The sequence below is a fragment of the Dermacentor albipictus genome, chromosome 4, assembly GCF_038994185.2.
Source record: "Dermacentor albipictus isolate Rhodes 1998 colony chromosome 4, USDA_Dalb.pri_finalv2, whole genome shotgun sequence".
NCBI classification, from domain to species: Eukaryota; Metazoa; Arthropoda; class Arachnida; order Ixodida; family Ixodidae; genus Dermacentor; species Dermacentor albipictus.
The window spans coordinates 104,471,515-104,490,162 of NC_091824.1; the positions used below are offsets into that span (position 1 = coordinate 104,471,515).

The 18,648-nt window shown below is 47.7% G+C and overlaps 2 protein-coding genes across 8 annotated transcripts in view; one reads left to right on the plus strand and one right to left on the minus strand.

Annotated features, from left to right (window-relative positions):
• LOC139059209 (beta-mannosidase-like) overlaps positions 1–18,648 on the plus strand; it is a 335,938-nt gene that overhangs the window by 56,304 nt on the left and 260,986 nt on the right. Inside the window, exon 1 of one of the 7 annotated variants that reach the window (XM_070537315.1) lies at positions 15,312–15,448. The exons of the other annotated variants lie outside the window; for them this stretch is intronic. The gene's annotated coding sequence lies outside the window, so the exon portion shown is untranslated. Of the gene's footprint in view, positions 1–15,311; positions 15,449–18,648 lie in introns of those variants that run through there. 7 annotated transcript variants of the gene reach the window in all.
• Positions 1–18,648, minus strand: part of LOC139059210 (uncharacterized) — a 173,937-nt gene that overhangs the window by 32,090 nt on the left and 123,199 nt on the right. The window lies entirely within an intron of this gene.

Here is an 18,648-nt window from a genome sequence, read left to right on the forward strand (position 1 = left end):
AGCACGACGCTGGCGAAAAAGTCTCTTGACCCACTTACGCCGGGAACTATAGCACAAACAACAGTGACTGAGCAAAAGCGCTATTTGTGGCACGGCGTTCGACATAAGATCAGCACGACAAGGAAATCACGGAAATTGTACTCCTACCGGGAGTGCAGACGCCTCTGGACCGTGTGCTACATTCTCGAGTTTAAGGAACCCAGACGATTAATCTCAGCCTCGTTGAGATGGTGAGGTGACTACCAATCGTTGGCAAAAAGAAAAAAAAATGGTATTGGAACCATGAGGGCATTTGGTTGGAGTACAGTGTTTAGTCGGCGTACAGCAGCATGCCCTCGGTGTTTCTTGTAGTGGAATTGCTTATCTGAAAGCCTCCAACTGTGCGACACAGTTCGTCGCGCGCATATGTATCAAGTAAGTCGTTCATCAAAGGCTAACTGCAACCTAATTTCGCAAAGCGTAAGACGCCTAGTTTCAGACAGCATAGACGTCATGCAGCCTCCGTGCGAAATGTTAGGTCTCAAATACAAGTGCATGAATAACCCTTGCCCCCCCCCCCCCCCCCACCTCCGGCCACGCCATGAAAAACAAAAACAAAAGAAAACATATGGGGCAGAACTCATCTACATTCACTATCCAAGTATACGAAAACTCTTCTTTTGAGATCATGGATCGTCCTTTATTTTTCCTTGCTCGGCATATGAAGTCTAAAGTCCCAGTTTAACTTTACAGGGACTCTTGATAAGACATGTGCGCTGAAATTGCGACTCTAGAGCGTGCGTTCTTGGCGAAAGCGATTAGACAGATGGAAAGATAACTGGTCTGACAATGCCATGAATGATTTTCGCATACTTGGATAGCCATCCCAGATGAGTTCTGCCCGAATTGTTATAGACCGCACTATCTTCGGGATTATCCTATGTGTTTGGTTGGGAAACCAGAAGGAACGCTGGTTTGACAATTCCAATAATGTAATTCTCATTAATAGATGTTTTTAATACTGTAACTGCAAGAAAAAAAAAACGCCGCCATTACAGCTCACCGGCTATGACACGTGACCGAGAAAGCGCGGCTGTTCAGCATAGCCTCCGAGATTATGCTGCGAACTCGGCCATCGTCGCGCTCTATTGGCTGGGCACGCTCAAATTGCGTCGAATTTTTCTTTCGCTTATCTTTCCAGCCCTCGTGTACGCTTCACACTGCATAACTATTGAGTAAGAAACCGGATAACATCATGCTTATCTCCACTGTCCTTCGCTTTGTTGTCTTTCTGTCTCCCAGATAGAAGTTAATACGTCCACGCTCAGTGACTTGGAAAAATACAAAGGGAAACGTACCACTGCTGACGAGTGAAATAGGGCCCCATGAGTGAAAAAGGAAAAAAAAAATTGTAGATACAAGGATTGGTAGCCAGCTAAACGAGCACTTTGTCAGGAGAATTCTCAGTACACGTTGACAAAAACAGAGGCAAGCTGAAAATGTAAGTAAGGTAACAGTGCCCTGGGACTTCCCTTTGCAGGTCCTCACTATTGGGTCATTACTCAATGCCTATGCACTGTCGCTTGACCCTCAGGTTGCTCGAGGACTGGCACTACAAAAGCAGCAAAGCTCATTTTTGGACGGCTCATTACAGCCGCGGAGTGCTCCCTGCGGGAAGAGCACTCGAGGGTCGGTTCTGTCCCGAACAACCGCGTCGACTGCAACAGGACAGCGGCAGGCCACCATCGCCGTCTTTCCGGATTAGCTCGCTTGTCTTATTGGCTGCTTTGCAGGGAGTGATTGCTTTGATCACAATCTTCTTATGCGTCACCCCAAAACAGATTGCGTCGCTAACCAAGACTTCAAGTTAAGGGAAATTCCTAATGCGTTTGCGTAGGATTTCATTCGTCTTCCGTATCATGGTAAAGTTACCCATGGGACAAGATGCAAGGCTTTAAAGGCTACCCACAACAAAAGGAACGCTGAACTTCGCTTAGCTCACAAATGCCATTTAATTACCTGTAGGTCGAACATTTCCCATGCTTGTTTTTACTCGTTTGAGCGTGCCTTTACGGGAAAAGAGGTAAAATACCCGTAGAATTACGAGCAATGCGGAGAAAAGGATACCGCTTTGTGATGTGGCTGCTGTATTAGGACTTTTGTCTGTATTTGTTTTTGTCTTTTCAAGCTACTTTTGTCACAACATTTCTGAATTTCTCCTGGTCAGATGCATGCAGGGGCAAAATATCCCTACTGCGACTTCTGATTTATTTCTGGCGCTTAAATACTTAAGTGAGCATCGTAGGTGTGCTCTAAGCATTCTTTGGCCCAGCTGCTACTCCGATATTGCTAAATCATTTAGCTAGCTTATGCATGTCCAGCCATCGCTACCAATCATCTACGATTGCACTATTATAACGGTTACATGTGCTTACCTGATCAATTATGCATTAATTTTGCAGATATGTGGTGCCAACTGAGCAGAAGCGTGGTCACAACCGGTTCTTATATCATTTCTTTTTATGTTTTCTTTGCCACACCACACCGTTTTCTTTTATTCAACTTCTTTTGTTGCCACTTTGACGCGACCGCGTCACCAGCTTTTTTTTTTTAAATTTCAACGCTACCTATAATCTACTGTTACACTATTATAACTATTACATGTGTTAAATTATTTATTTCCTTTCTTGCTACGACCTTGATGCAGCGACGGCGACGTAACCAGTTCTCCTTTAACGCTACCAGTCATCTACTGTTACACCATCATAATGATCACATGTACTAACTTCTTTATTTCCATTTTTGTTACGACCTTGACGTGACGAGGGCGACGTAACCATTTTTTTTTCTGATGCTGCCACTCATCTACTATTACACCGCTATAACGATTACATGCGCTAACTTCATCAATTACGCATTTAGTTCGCAGATATGAATCACCACGGGACGGACAGTTTTTGCCGGGGCACTCGCCAAAGAATGCTTATACGCGCTATAAAAGGGCACGAGCTCAGTGCCGTACCATGCAAACGCTTGTAGCACCTATACGCATAGGGGGCAAGGAAAAAGACATCTGTGGTAGATGTGCGCCGGCGAATGAGTTTGTCTCCCGCTTTCGCCCAGTGTCTCGGAGCACTCCGCGTTCATTCCAGCCGATTACCGCCGTCGCCACCAGCACTTCTGCTCGCTTCTTCTCGCTTGCTCCTTTCTTTTATTTATTTTTTTTTTACTCGAGGCACCACGCTTCGAAAGGCTCGCTTAATGTCTCCGTTAACTCGTGACTGCCTCGCGCATGTAGGCGCACACTCCTCCGTATACAGCTGGTGGCCGGAGATAAAGCACCACGAACCGCGCCCGCACTCAACGCCGTCCACAGAACTATCTTCCTTTCTTCGCGGTTGTAAAAAGAAGGAAGGAGATGAGGTCGTCGAAAGAACAACGCCACTTTCACGGCTATCCGAGTTCGTGCTATTTCCCACCGCGGTCCTGATTGTTGCAACGAACGTCACTATATAAGGCCCACGTGGTGCTTTTAATCTATTACGCTGGCCCCACGTGGCCGCCTCTTCACTGCGCTTTTTTTTTTCTGACGTGTGGCGGTGCGGTTCAGAATTTAATGCGTGCTTAACGTCGGAGCATCTCGCCACCTTCACTTTGTTCTGAACCCTCTGCGTTCCCTCTGAACCCTCTGAACACTGCGTTCCATCTGCGCAAGTAACACCTGCCTCGGCAGCCGTGACTATTTCATTTATTTTTTCGTGTTCGCAACACTTACGCACATGGCCAACGCACCAGACTTGCAGGGAAGCTTTCTGTTACATCACCACGTTACAGGGCTGTGGAGGCCTGGGGTAGACAGGAAAAGGTAATCTCATTATACAACGCGTCATTTGTCGAACGTTTGTTGGGGTACCGCGGCTGTTGTAGAAGCTAGGAACAAGCAAACACGTATATATAACTATACTGCACCTTTGAGACTTGATTGTCGTGATTAATGCTTCCTCGTAGTTTGAGGCAAGCACTTGTAGAGCCGTCGCTTGAGTTAATAAGCCGTAGCATAAATGAGAAGAGATGATAAAGCTTATGGCACTGTGGGCAATTCTGTGTAACCTCGTGCAACTGCCTAACTCCCTGGTTTTGAGTCTACTTCTGAGTAATGAGTGCCGGCGAACAACACCGTGTAAACCACCCCGTTTGCGAACATTTCCCTCCTTGCGTTGCGGAACTGCTCAAAATTCTGCACACGCAGATAAGCGAACACGAACATCGCAGCTGCCCCTGACCACTGCGAAAATGGTGAGTGCGGGGAGGGAGGGAGTGAGGGAGGGAGGCGAAGTGGTTATTTAGAGGCCGTGGGCCAGCATAAAGCCAACTAGATTTACTACGTACTGCCTCCCTTTTGCATAACCGGAAAACAAGGGACCACCGGGTTCGTGTCGTTTCTTTCGTTCTCACGTTAGCTTAGCACCAAGATTTCTCGGCAAAACTTCTTCAGAAAGCCGTCCTTTCTAAAAGGCACGGCCCAACGAGATTCAACCACGGGCTTGATTAAAGGGACGTCGAGACTATGACGCAACACGAACGTCACCTCCATTGCTTTGTTGTCCTTGTTTTTCCATGGTACACACGACGCTCGCAGAAGTGAAGCTTCGCGTCGCCGCCGAAGCAAAGCGCGCCCCACCCTCGGAATTAAGCTGAACGATCGCGTTGGGAGCGCGGGCACGTTCAGGCGTGCGGCAGTTCGGCCACCAGCCAGCAGGCGTTCGTGGAAACGAGAAAGAAGAGGGAAAAAATTGCTTGGCCGCGTCGTTGTCGTTCGCGTGCGTGAGAGCCAACGAGTAACAGCGTATACGGCCGTGCGCGTGTATCCTCGCTGCTTACTGCGAGCGACCTGTTGTTTTCTTGTTTTCGCCGTGCGCCGGCGCGGGCGTGGTATCAGTCAACGTCGCCTCGAGAGCGATGGTTTTCCGCGCCCAGGAGTGGTCTTCCTCTCTGCCAAAGTGAACTCGAATTCGCGCAGTTCTAAAGCTCTACCCCCCCTCCCCCCCCACACTCCTCTGGAACCCCAACTCTGCTCTCCCCCCCCCCCACCACAACTTCCACATGCCCCCCCCCCCCCCCCTTCAGCTATAGCTGCGGCTCGCTCTTACTGCGCACAATGTAGTCAACAACACACAACTAACCGCGTTATCCGACAACCTGCGTTGGGGAAGTATACGTACAGGGGGGAGGCAATTGCCGCGGATCTGCGGAGTCTCAAAGAGCCACTTGTGCGCTCTTTTATTACTTGGCAATCTTCAAAATGGAGACCGACGCCGTCGAGGGGAGGCTCAGGTGTGCGTTGCTCGTAGAGAAAATTAAGCGAATTACATTTTCTTTTTCCCCCCGTGTATCTCGCGATTCGTTTCTTGGAAAGAGCTCAGCTAGCGGGCCGTGGCTCCAGTCACTGCCACGAGTGTCCAGCTATTTTTCGGAGTGACTTAGCGAGGATAGCGCCGAGTTTTACATCTACGTGGGAGCGAGCATGAAAATCTGTCTCTGATGAGGTATACGTTGAAACTTCGAGGAAAATACACCGGAGAAATAGAACAGAACACTTTCGCGTACGTATGTGGACGCAGGTGGACACAGGCCTGTAGCCAGATACCTAAGGCGCAAGCTTAGCTCTACTGCGCAGGTAATTGAGAGAAAATCAGTCGATCGACGCTGGTTACACGAAGAAATATAATCTTGTGCTCGGCGCGACAATTTGTTAACTCCTTAGTTATTATCGAAAATGGTTAGTAGAGTGGGATGAGATTCTGTTTCTCTTCCTGATTATCTTCATCAGAAAAAGAAGAGAAACGATACAGACCTCATATTCCATTTTCTTTTTTGCGTATTATCTAAATCTTGCGCCTATTTAGATGTGCTAACATTGTAAGCACGTAGTAATGCGGTTGAATAGTAGGCAAAGCTAATTACGTATCTGCAAGTAGGCGGTAGCATTTCGGAAGATCACTCGCAGCACCCTTCGTTGATCCAGAGTGCCCGCATTGTTTTGCTTCGCGCACCGATTAGACTCGCGGGAACGCCCACACCAACTCCCCATAAAGGCTAATGGGATTAGCCACGTTTCCTGGTAGCACATTTTTTTCTTGCCGAAAACACATACGTGCCGGTACTATTAGCGAAATCTGGCACACTCACACAAACTCGGTTATTTGCAAGAAGCCACAAGACGTTTATGTTTTTATTCACATCATTAACGGAGAAGCTGCAGCCAAGCGGACGGTATTCTGGTTAACCTTCCTGCCTTCTACTTTTCTCTTTTCTCCTTAACGAAGAAGCTGATTAAGAAAGCCCCGTTCTTCACATATAGTGTAAAGGCGCCCGATTTGTTCTGTAACATCTTTCCACCCATGCACAAGCACCTGCCATTTGGAAACTTCAAGCGTCTTTAATCTGTGACTGTATCTGAACCGCAAAGATAGAATTAGCAGTAGCGTAGATAACGTTGACATACTCTGCAGGCGTCATCTTGTAGGGAGACATTGCCACAAGTACTCGTTTGCTTGCACTATCTCATTGCGGAGCGTCTTCAAGCTAGCTTGCAGCGTACCTTTATAAAAACAATGTATTCATGAAATTAGTAAACATCCTTAACTTCTTTAGAAGCCTGATGCTCCGCGATATTATGTCCTAAACGACGTCTCATTAGAACCAGTGTAAGCAAATTTCTGTCTATAGACAAACCTTTATAAAGGTTTGTTCTCTGAAAGAACCTCCCGCAGTGCAGAATTTAATTAAACAGTGATGTGGCATCGAAGACGCACACCCTTGCAATTTTTTTAATAATGTCGCGCCGTACCAGCGACCTATAGTAGCATTCCCGAAGCGAATACCGCAGCAAAATACGTTAGAACTGGAGGTCGCCTTGCGCGCCCGCGCGTGCGTATACTGTCGCCGATCCCGCCGCCCCTCACCGCTACCAAGGCCGCTGACACGCCATGCGGTCGCCGATCGCGAGCTATCATTAAAAAAATTCCAAGAGTGTACAACATACTGTTTTATTGGACCCTTATAAACGCTGATACAGGGCGATACTTTCTACACCGACCCGTAAATGTGATAACACCCTGCGGCTGCGTTCTTGCTGGCAGAAACTGGACATGAACAGGAGAAAGGGAAATTAAAATATAACCGCTGCAGTTGCGCGTTATGTAGGTTGCGGCTCTTCCGTTTCACGGAGCACTACTTTATTTCTTCGCAATCGAAAGATTGCGCAGCTGCCGGTGGGATCCACATTGGCACGAGTAGGCTGCGGCTGTCTCACGCAGAAAGCGTGCTATAGTGGTCAGATGATCGTGTTGTGACGGTGTCGCCTTTCAGCGAGCGAAGCAACTGTAATAGCAAACATGGGTGGAGGGTTTGCAGGACAACTAGCTTCTAGGGATAAGACATGCGCGAGCCATGTCCATGGTCTTGACAAGCGTCGACGTTCGGTCTCGAAGTAAGGTAATACGAATATTTAAGCGCAGTAACGGAGGGGAATAATCAAGGGGACACGCATAAGCGCTTGTGCGTGTCCACTAGTGCGTGTTCAATGATCACGGTTCTTTAAATGTTTCTGCGCCTTCCAAGAAAGCACTGTTTCCGCCCGTTTACTTTTGCTATGCTGCAAATGATACGTAAAGAACACAACGAAGAAAGAAAATATCTCATTAGTGACCGCCGCATTTATTATGGATGTCTTTAAAGCCTAGTTCAAAGTTGCAGTATCATTACAACAGCGGCACTTTACCAAGGTAGGTCAGTGGGGCTAGTTTGACACGATCGATTATTAAAAACAGCAAATAGCTGCAAGTTTCGCCATTTAATTGCTACTCAATGCCGTATTACGGGCGTTTCACTTCATGGTTTATTTCTAAACATTTTTCTTTCCTTCGCAAACCTAGGTTAGGTTCTTCGACGCGTGTGGCGTTTAATACACGCACTAGCCTTCATAAAGCCTTTAATGCACCTGAACTGTCGTCTTGAGCTTGTACCATTCTTTGTACCACGTTAGTACCATTGCCCATACTTGGACGATCAGCGACGTGCTCTGCAAGCTAGTTTGAGCCGTTTGGATGAGATAACGCTCTCAGAGGGAAAGAAAACAACTCTGGGATCTTTGCCTAAGCATTCCTTCATTGCACAAGGCTGCAAAGATCTTATTGTGCTTTTTGGAGGTGTCTAAACTGCACAAACGGCTGTGTCTGGAAGTGAACATTCCTCTGCGAGTGCATTCACAATGACTGCCAGTTCATTATGCATGTTCATTTTTTTCTTAGCTATCCCTTTCCCCTTCCCCAAGTGCAGGGTAGCTAATCGGGCGCGACCTTGGTTAACAACCCTGACTTGTCTTATTCGTCTATTTCTACGTAGCAGATTATTCGCAGTCAGTCAAGGTGTCACAATGCTGTCACGTGTATGGGCCGCTGCACTTCCTGGTCACGAAATTACGTGCCCAATTTTAATCCTATTCAACACGTTAACACAAATTAAAGTTCACTTAGTTCCACTCAATTTCAATTGCACTAATGGCTCGTTAATCGGGAACCAAACTCATCAGGCTTACGAGGCAGCACATATTATAACTTGCGTCTGGAATCCGCCCGTGGCGCCCTCTGTAAGAGCAAACGCTTCTTGCTCGAAAATTTGGTATCTGTCGCTCAATATATTCTTCGTATATGGAAATTGTGGTGAGCTCAACAACAAGTCACGACAACGTCCACACAATAAAATGAACATTCTTATATTAAATAATATGCGCAGAATATTAGAAGTCACTCGCGAAATGCGTCTTGCTGCACAAATAGGCATGCGAAAACGTATTGCCTAACTTTAAATTTTGCAGCTCACAGACCGGGATAAATTAGTGATGGCTTACACTGACAGAACATTGATAAAGTGAGCTTATTTTTACAAAAAGCCACTTACTCATGCCATACGCACTACTACTACTACTACTACTACTACTACTACTACTACTACTACTACTACTACTACTACTACTACTACTACTACTACTACTACTACTACTACTACTACTACTACTACTACTACTAATTATAATAATAATAATAATAATAATAAATGAAAAAAATCGTAAAAGGCAAAAAGTTCGGCTTATTGAATGTATTCGATATCCTCTTAGATCGTTACCATAACTCCACGTTAGCAGTTTTTTTTTCGGGATGCAAAAGGTATTGCGCGTGTCAGTATTGTTTGTTTAACAGCAGCTAGGCTAAATGGCTTTGAACCTTTGCGCGTTAATTAAAAAGGAACGAGACGAACTTCCACTCAGGAAAAGAATACCTTGTTTTGCTGAGCAGGAAGCTGAATCTAAAATCTATAAACGGACCATTCATTTCTCTTACCAAAGTTTGTTTCTGCTGCATATGAGTACATCGCAAGGACGGCCGAATTTAGTTCGGTTGCGTAGGTGGTAACGGTATTAACACAACTCCAGGTCCATTCATTAGGGCACGTCAGAACTAAGGTAAACACGCGAGATATAAAGAGATAGCACCGCGCATGCGGAAGCGAAAACCGAGTAGAACGCCCGCAGACAGACGGGAATATAGTGTCAACAGTAAATCAAGGAAGCGCCCGAAATGTCCCGAAGTAAATATCAATCCGCGCGACTGTACACGACTGGTAATGCACCTCTCACGCTTGCATCACACGGTATACCGCATCGTTACCGCAAGGCGATGCAGCGATGCGAATGGCATAGACAGGGAACGACTCCCTAAGCGCTAAACGAGCCTGACGCGCCGGTGACATGTTCTGCGGAAAGCCTCTTTAGCGGCCTGCTCTGGAAGCAGCGTCGCCTTAAGCGCGCCCAGAAGTTTTTTTTTTGCGTCTCTTGCGCTTGGCGGGACGAACTTTATTTTGCCTTTACGCGCAAATGACAAGCGCTTGTCTCAGGAATAAAAAAAAAAAATTACGGAAACGAGGCTTGCTGTGGTGCGGTCGATGCGCAACATTTTTGAGCTTTCTTTTTTCCTTGAAGCGGCGAACTAAGAACGGGATTGCTTATAAGATGACTGCGACGATTTTTGTCACCTCTGCGATGGTGGCGGTGGCGGCAGCGGTATCGGCCACGAACGATTCGTGTAATCCGGGAGTTTTGATTTTCGGCTCGCCGAATGGCAGTGATGCTTCGTCAACCGAGCACAACTATGTTTTTATTGTTGTTGTTTTTGGTGCCTCAACCATGATGTGCACTTTTTAATCGCCTTTACTTGACAATATGGGAGTGCCTGACTGCTCTGTATATTAAAGAAAATTAAAAAAACATAGGCCAATCGTCTTTCACTTTCAACGACGAAACAGAAAATAGCCTGATGCTGTAGTATGGATGACTTCTGGCTGAACTGCAGGCGATCGGTAAAGAAAGGAACATCCTTTTATACCACAGGTGGTAGCAAACGTCATGCAGTTACAGTAATAGACATGCCTGTGCGCCATTGAATACGCTTGGCAGTGGCGAGAGGCGGCAGAAATCTCGAGAAGGAAAGGAGCGACACTTGCTGCGAAAGCTGTTTCGAGGTACCTCCTTTAATATTGTTACGAAAGGACGAACGAAGAGAAAGAAGATGGCGAGATGCTGGCTGCTGCGGGTTCTTGGTGGTGAGCCATCTTAACTACTCAGACGCGTTTTGTATATATATCGTAAATATAATTTTCTGTACTGCCAACATCCCCGTAAGATATTGGTGGAGGTGCGGGGTACCACGGCTAGAAACGGAGCTCCGCAGTGGGCGTCGCATCACCGTCCGCACCGTGAATGACTGTGAGCACTTGGGATCATGCAACGTTGTTGCCGCCTCCTACGTCACCGACGCATGCTATGTCGCTGTCACCTTCGGTTGTCGTTGTGCAACTCAAGGATCTTGGAACTTTCTGTGGGAACGATGGCGCCGACGTTGAAGAGTAGGTGGCCATGTACGAACGCGGGAGTGGAATCAACAGATGGGACCCTACGCTTAGGCTAGCTAACCTGGTCTTCTACCTAACAGGCACGGCAAAGGTGTGGTACGAAAAACCCGAAGAGGAGCTAACCAGCTGGGACCAATGCAAAGAGAAATTGACAGAGTTGTTTGGCAAACCAGCCGGCCATAAAATTGCCGCAAACGGGAACTGGCCTCCCGTATCAAATTCCCCACGGAGTCTTATGTCTCGTACATCCAGGACGTGCTGGCACTTTGTCTTAAGGCCGATAACGGCATGACAGAAAGTGAGAAGGTCGGGCATGTGCTTAAGGGCATTGCTGACGACGCGTTTAATGTGCTCATGCGCAAAAGCTGCTCTACAGTTGATGCAATCATTAAAGAGTGCCGACAATTCGAGCAGGAAGAAAGCCGACGCGTCTTGCAAACTTTCGCCAGACTTCCCAATACTGCCGCAACGTTGAGGTGTGAAGATCAACCCGCACAGCAGCATGCGTCGCCATCAGAGGACATGGTGCGAATCGTTAGACGTGAACTGGATGCGATGGCGCCCGCAGCTTTCTGTTCGCGTAGCCCTGATGCTACCACATTTTCAGTTCCTCTCGTACAAGCCATCGTTCACCAGGAACTTGAAAACATTGGTTTACATTCTGGCTGTGCTGTCACCCATCCCAGAGCTAACGAGCGCCCTTCTACTATTTTCGCTACCACCTGACGCTTCTCGCCATGTTATCGCAACCCGACTGAGTGAAGAACTGCGGACGACCAGCCGATGTGTTTCACCTGTCGCCGCATTGGTCATGTCGCCCGATACTGTCGCAACTCGTGGCTCTCAACACCTCGCGCGCCGACCAACCTGAGCCGTTTTGATGGAAATGCCCGCGATGTTTCGCCCACCGCCGAGTCTAACAGCGCCGACAACTCTGCTAGGAACACGTGGTACAGCCGCTCACCATCGCCGCGCGGGCACCAGTCTCGTTCCCTGCAAACACGTCGCCCATCTTCCCGTTCGCCGCAGGCACGTCGCCTTAGCGTCCCCTGTGGCGTTTGGCCGGCCCTTTTCGGAAAACTAAGAAATGCAGCCCTCGGAGGTGGTGCTGCATTGCCTACTACCGCAGTAAATCCTCTGTCTGCGCCCACAAGGAGAAGTGTAATAGACCTTAAAATAGACGGCGTACCTGTCCAAGCCCTCGTCGACACTAGAGCCCACGTATCGGTGATGAGTGCTAGCCTACGTAGACGCTTAAAGAAGGTCCTCATCCCAGCAGCTGCCCGAGTGCTTCGTGTGGCCGACGGTGGCGTGCTGGTTTTTCTTGGAATGTGTACTGCGCGTTTAATTATAGCCGGCCGCCCTACTTCTGTTCTCTTTGCTGTGATCGACAACTGCCCTCACGACGTTATCTTTGGATTGGTCTTTTTATCCCATCATTCCGCTCGCACCGACTGTGCAACCAGCGTTCTTCAGTTGGTACTGCCTCAAGTCGCCGATGCTCTGAGCACCACTCCACCGCACTTTGTTCGCTTCAAGATGTGCGTCTGTCACCCGAGGCAATCACTTACGTCGCTTTGACCACACTGCCACAGATTCCCGGCGGTGAATATGTCCTTCGCCCCATCATCGACGTGCTTTTGAACCGGAACGTTGCTCTTCCGCATGCGCTGGTAACGATTACTAGTAAAAACGTCGTCCTACCGCTTCTTAATTTCAGCCTGAGCCCTGAAGCGATTCCGGCCGGCATGTTCTTGGCCAGCGATTCTAGTGGTTCCGAATTTGACATTGAGAGTCTGAATGCCGAGAGTGGCTCATTAGCGCCAATTGCAGCTCACAGCTCTGGTTCATTAACGGATGACTTCGCGAAATGATTGCACCTGTCCTCACCTCTGCACAGGCCATGGACATACGATACCTGCTTGAATCGTACAGTGACATCTTTGATTTCGGTGACAGGCCTTTAGGCCAAACATCTGCCACGCTGGCCTACGCTGGACAACGTGACATTCGCGTATAACTCGTCCTGACACGACACCGTGGGATATTCACTATTTTATCTTTTGTATGGTCGTGACCCCGCATTGCCCTTTGACACTTCTGCGCCCTACCTACCTTCTGCGCCCCACGTTGCCACTGAGTACGCTCGCGAAGTCATCGGTCGCGCTCACGTAGCGCGTCAAATCGCCCGATCTCGCTTATTAGCCTCGCAGCGTCTGCAAAAAGAGCGTTACGACCGGTGCCATCGTGATGTTCAGTTCACCCCAGGTGCTTGAGTTCTGCTTTCTTCACCATGTCGTCGGGTCGGCCTCTCCCAGAAGCTTCTCTCTCGCTACACAGGGCCTTATGAAGTCCTACGTCAAGTTAACGACGTCAATTACGAGATTGCGCCGTTACGGTTTGATCCATCCTCAAGTCCGATGTCTGTTGACGTCGTCCCCGTTTCGCGGTTGAAGCCATACTTCGCCCGCAGTTCTTTGCCTACCATGCGCCGAGACGGGGCTTCACCACCCGGGGGTCCTGTTACGGAAGGATGAACGAAGAGAGGAAGAAGAAGATCGCGAGACGCTGGCTATTGCGGGTTGTTGGTGGTCAGCCATCTCAACTACTCACCCATTTTGTATATATATTGTAAATAGAATCTTCTATACTCCCAACATCCCCGTGACAATATCGCAGATGCTCAGAACAAGTACTCTCCAAATGACACGAGCTATGCTTGAGATATGATTTCACAGAAGTAGTATCTGTGAAATTCTGTGAAACTTCTAGTTTCTCTAAATAACCGGCTGGTGGCGCCAAATATATATATATATATATATATATATATATATATATATATATATATATATATGACACTTGAGCGCCAGTTCTTCGAACCGTAAGGTGCGTGCCGGACGGCACATCGTTGGCACTCTCAATGGTGCAATCCTTATTCGTTACTGACGTCACTTTACCTTTTCGGCTGGTATTAGCGACATATAACTAAATAGACTTCTGAGAAACCCGTGTGGGTTTCCTTTGTAGCTTCGTGCAACAAACGGATAGTTGACAGTATTTGCTTTCATGAACCACCCTCCATATTGTGAGATTCCGCAGAACTGATCTACTATAATATATATAGTTCAAATCGTGCAAGTGCCCTGGTCGCATCGCCTTAGCTTGAGCTTCGTACTGCATTCTTCAGAAAGGTTACCATTGACTATGCACCACGACAAGTGTCACTGAAAAAGACGGTAGTCCTGGGCGTCTGAACCAACAGTACCTTCTGGTGATTGTGATGGCCTTGTGGTGATTGCGGAAGGACCCTGTCCTTTGTCTGTGTGGACGTCATGAGATCGCTGCACATATGCACCAACCTGGGTCAAAGTGGTGCTGTTAAAGTAGGTGACGTTGCGGCTTCCACACGGAAGCCTTGCCCACTATAAGCCTTCACTGTAGGTCTGCAAGGAGTTGTGTCACTGCGTTCCTCTCCACTAGCGAAAAGACCAGCGAACTCTAGACATTTATAATAATAATATTTGGGGTTTTACGTGCCAAAACCACTTTCTGATTATGAGGCACGCCGTAGTGGAGGACTCCGGAAATTTTGACCACCTGGGGTTCTTTAACGTGCACCTAAATCTAAGCACACGGGTGTTTTCGCATTTTGCCCCCATCGAAATGCGGCCGCCATGGCCGGGATTCGATCCCGCGACCTCGTGCTCAGCAGCCCAACACCATAGACATTTATAAATGGGGATTGTTTTACTTCACGCAGTCGGGAACGCAGCACGTTCGACACTATCCAGGCGCTTGCGTACCTTCTCGGATTTCACCACAACGTTTGGCGCCCATATAGTTGAGACACAATTACCCTACAGAACGACGTCTTAGGCAACAACATTACAGTTGCATGGGGCTCATTCATTTCATTGCGCAGTGAATGCATGGCGTGTAGTCAAGCTGGAGTATAACGAAGTCGATGAGTAATCTTTCTTTAATTATTTGAGAGCGCTTGCATATAAACACGTGCTAACAATTCCAAGTGCAATACCAAGGGTAATACTAAGCGCAATACAATCATGAACGTCCCCCAACAAGCCCCGTTCATTGCTTTACCAATGAGGACGCGGCCGCCCGGCAGAATCGTTTGGAGCGTAGTAGTACTTGGAACAGCCTATCAACTGAAACCACTTTCAGTTATGAAAGAAGAGCGGTGACCTGCGTGTATCCGCCTCCATCGCGATTGAAATCCGCCGAGTCGCGCCAGCTGGGCAGGTTGGTGTCGCGCGCCTCGTGATGTACGGCCGAACGAGGCTGCGGCCCCTCTGCTGCCGGTTCGGAGTGGCTGAGTGTTGCCAGAGCTACACGCAGCTGCGCGCCTGTTGTGTATGCCGCGCAAATCTGTTGAAGCCCTCGCACTCATATAGCACGCCGCGCCTCCTCTATAGACACGCGCTGTGATATCAAGATGGCCGCTTTCCCGGCGGACTTCGAGGTACTGCGCTGGTGTGGAAAGGCAAGTCGCGGCAAGTGTGCGCCCTTTCAAATGCACGCGCGAATAGTTATGTACTATTGCAAAACCAAGCGCGGTTGAGTCTCGACCGCGGTAATGCTGCTGCCCATGCGCAGTTTAGTTACGGGGTTCGCGGCTATGCGTTCTGCTCATATCTCAGCTCGACTATCTCTCACCTAATCAGAATTTCGATATCATGCCGGAAGAGAGCTGTAAGCTCGTTATGTCCTACAAAGCTTGCTGGTAGCTCGACGGGCTATCTTTCAGGAGTAGGAGGAGGAGGGGTGTTGCTTGCTACAGGCGGAGCTATAGCTTTAAGGTGCCGGTTCTCGCAAAATAGCCCCAAAATTGACAAGCCGAAATGGAACAAGCGCTGCAGGAAACCAGGAGCTGGCAGCGCTGCGCCGGCATGATATGGAAATTCTGATAAGCTTAGTGAATACCGTGAAGATGTGAGCAGGACGCGGAGCCGTGACCTCCGTCCGTAACTGAGCATGAATGTCAGTTTACAGCAGACGCGGCTAGGTGACGCAGCATGCACCGAAAGTAGCGCGCTCCACGCTTCACTGCGTCGTTACAACACGTGATTTCGTTGTAGACAGTTTCGCATGTAGCGTCCCGCAGTTCACATGACTAACTGCGCCACTGATTTGATCCGATTGTTGCAACTTAAGATAACCTCAGGAGGACATGCTGCTGGGATAGTTGGCACTTATTAAGGTACGTAAAGTTGCGCAAGGGCGCAACGAGAGAGAAAGAAACAGGGAAGGAGCAATGAGAAACGTGATAAATAACACATGGGCACCAATCCTAACCTGCCCGAAGTACCCCGCACCATCAAGCAGCTTCTCCGACGTCAAGGAAAGCGCACTGCACCAATTACCCAGAAGATTACTTGCCTCACGTGCGAGAGGCTTTCGTTTCGAATTCCTTGTGCTTGTTAATGAGTCGTGTAAATGAAGCTGCCGCATGTTCTAAAAGGAGCTTATTCTCGGTGCTTCTTTTTTTGCCATTGCCGCCGATTTGTCGTTATAAGGAGCAGGCACTTTTTACAATAAACCTGCACCTCTAAAGAATAAAACTATAGACGCCACAGGCATACGAGGAGGGGAGGAACATTTCTGCCTTATTAATTTTTAATCCTTGTATGATATAGCTATACATATTAATCATTTCAGGGATATGTTTTTGATGGCTGACGCGAAGCCAATTAATATCACACGTGATATCGATTGCGCAAAGCTTATGAGGATTAGCCGGTGTCAGGCGGCGTAATCAGGAGGAACTGACAGGTCTGCCACATCTCTTGAAACAGTGAAATTTCATCAGAAATTTGTGTCAGAATGATTGGACTGCTAATGCATATCAAAACTTATGCGTCGACTCTGAAATACGCATGATCTGCAATTTTATGTCAATTTTTTAGTAGGTAGTGTGAGTCTTTTCTCTAAGAGATGGTGAAAGGCTCTGATTATTTCAACCTTTTTTTATCTATTGAGTCCTCTCGCTTGCTGTTTTTTGCTTGCTTATATTTTAGCAACTTTTTTGCGATAGAAGGCTTTTCGGTAGTGAACTTCCCATATATTATAGCAGTTAGTAGACAACAAAAGAACAAAAAAGTTTGCCTCACACATGTCTATGTGGTCTCGTTTGGTTGTTGTACTGAGTTTATTGGTGGTCTGACCGCAATAAATTGTGCTCGAAACTTCAGTAAGCAGTGAGGAGGAAATTCGGATTTTACCAGAGACTTGTTCAGAGTGAGGCAATCAAGACCGATACACGCGCAAACTGCGGAGCAGACACACGTCTTCACTACGCTTCAACGACGCTCCACGGCAATCGCTGCAGTGAGGAGCGGCTTGAGAAATAATACCCTTTGTATTGATTGTCCTTCGTGTATACGTTGTAAGTGGCCTAATACGAAACTACCGTTTAGAAATCGCCGAGTAGTGCTGCTCATAGGTAGTCCACCAGCTGAGGACATAGCCATGCTGCTTTCGCTGGTTTCCCGTAAGTCCACAGTGTTAAAAAATAAACGTAAGCAGTTTCTCAACCGGTGCTCTTCTCAACGTCAGAGACTGGGGAATGGCGCAAGGCACCGATTTTAATAATTCCTGAAGCCAGGGGTCCTGCTGAAAGCGCGCTAAGTTAAGCGCGGTTGTTAGATAAGCATTACGCTCTTTACGCGAAGCAATATGGGATTGCTCACAGAAAGCCGCCTTCAGAGATTCGGTTGGTCAAGTAAAAAAGAAATGTAGTGCTCCCAAAATTGTGGATTTGTAGCAATTAGAAGCTAAATGAAAGTATTCTTTACAACCGAACCAGTTGGTCTAAATAAGGCTTATATACCAAATCCTAAGGTCATAGGTAGCACGAAGACAAAACGAAAGTGCAAGTACGTTTGCGGCCTATTATCCTTACACACCGCTCCATTGTTTCCATGCTGGCTCAATCACAATAACGATGCCAAACATACACTTACACGTAACTACCCTATAGTAACGTTTGTGTGACACTACGCAGATTCTTCAACTCTTTCCTTGATCTATCGATGATTCTTCATTAAGCCAGGAGGACGCCAACGTTCACCATCCTGCAGTGCTGAGGCACATTCCAACACCTTACGCATCTCATAGCAAAAAGCAGCAGCCCCCCTAGCGTCAGGGTTGAAAGTGCAAAACGGTAGGCAAGAGAAGTGAGGTGATATGTGCGCTTTTCTCGAACCAGCCACCTAACTTCGCAGGCTATGAATACACGCCAACGCACCCCTACGCTCTGCGCTTCCGCGGGCAGGGTAGTGGCAAAAGTTTACTTATAAGTTCAATTTCAGTAGCATATCGGAAAACGCTTACATGTACATTGAATGAACATATTGAAGTGCGTGGATGCTCAAAAGAAAACCCAGCGAATGCGAACGAATATTATGTATCTGTAGTTTTAGGCAGTATTGATTCCTGAAGTCGTTCAGTGCTCCTTACAGGTCTTCGCGAAGGATCGGCTTGGTCATCGATCACTTTCCGACACCTCAAGCTTATGTGGCAGGGCGCCCACTTTACAGAAAAGAAACAAGAAAAAGAAAGGAAAGAAAGACAAGCAGGCAGACTCAACTACAGTTGACATCTACGTAAAGCGAACCATGCTCGGTGTGAAGGGCTCATGAACCATGTGTGTGTATATTAAGCGGGGTAGCAGCACGCTGTTCG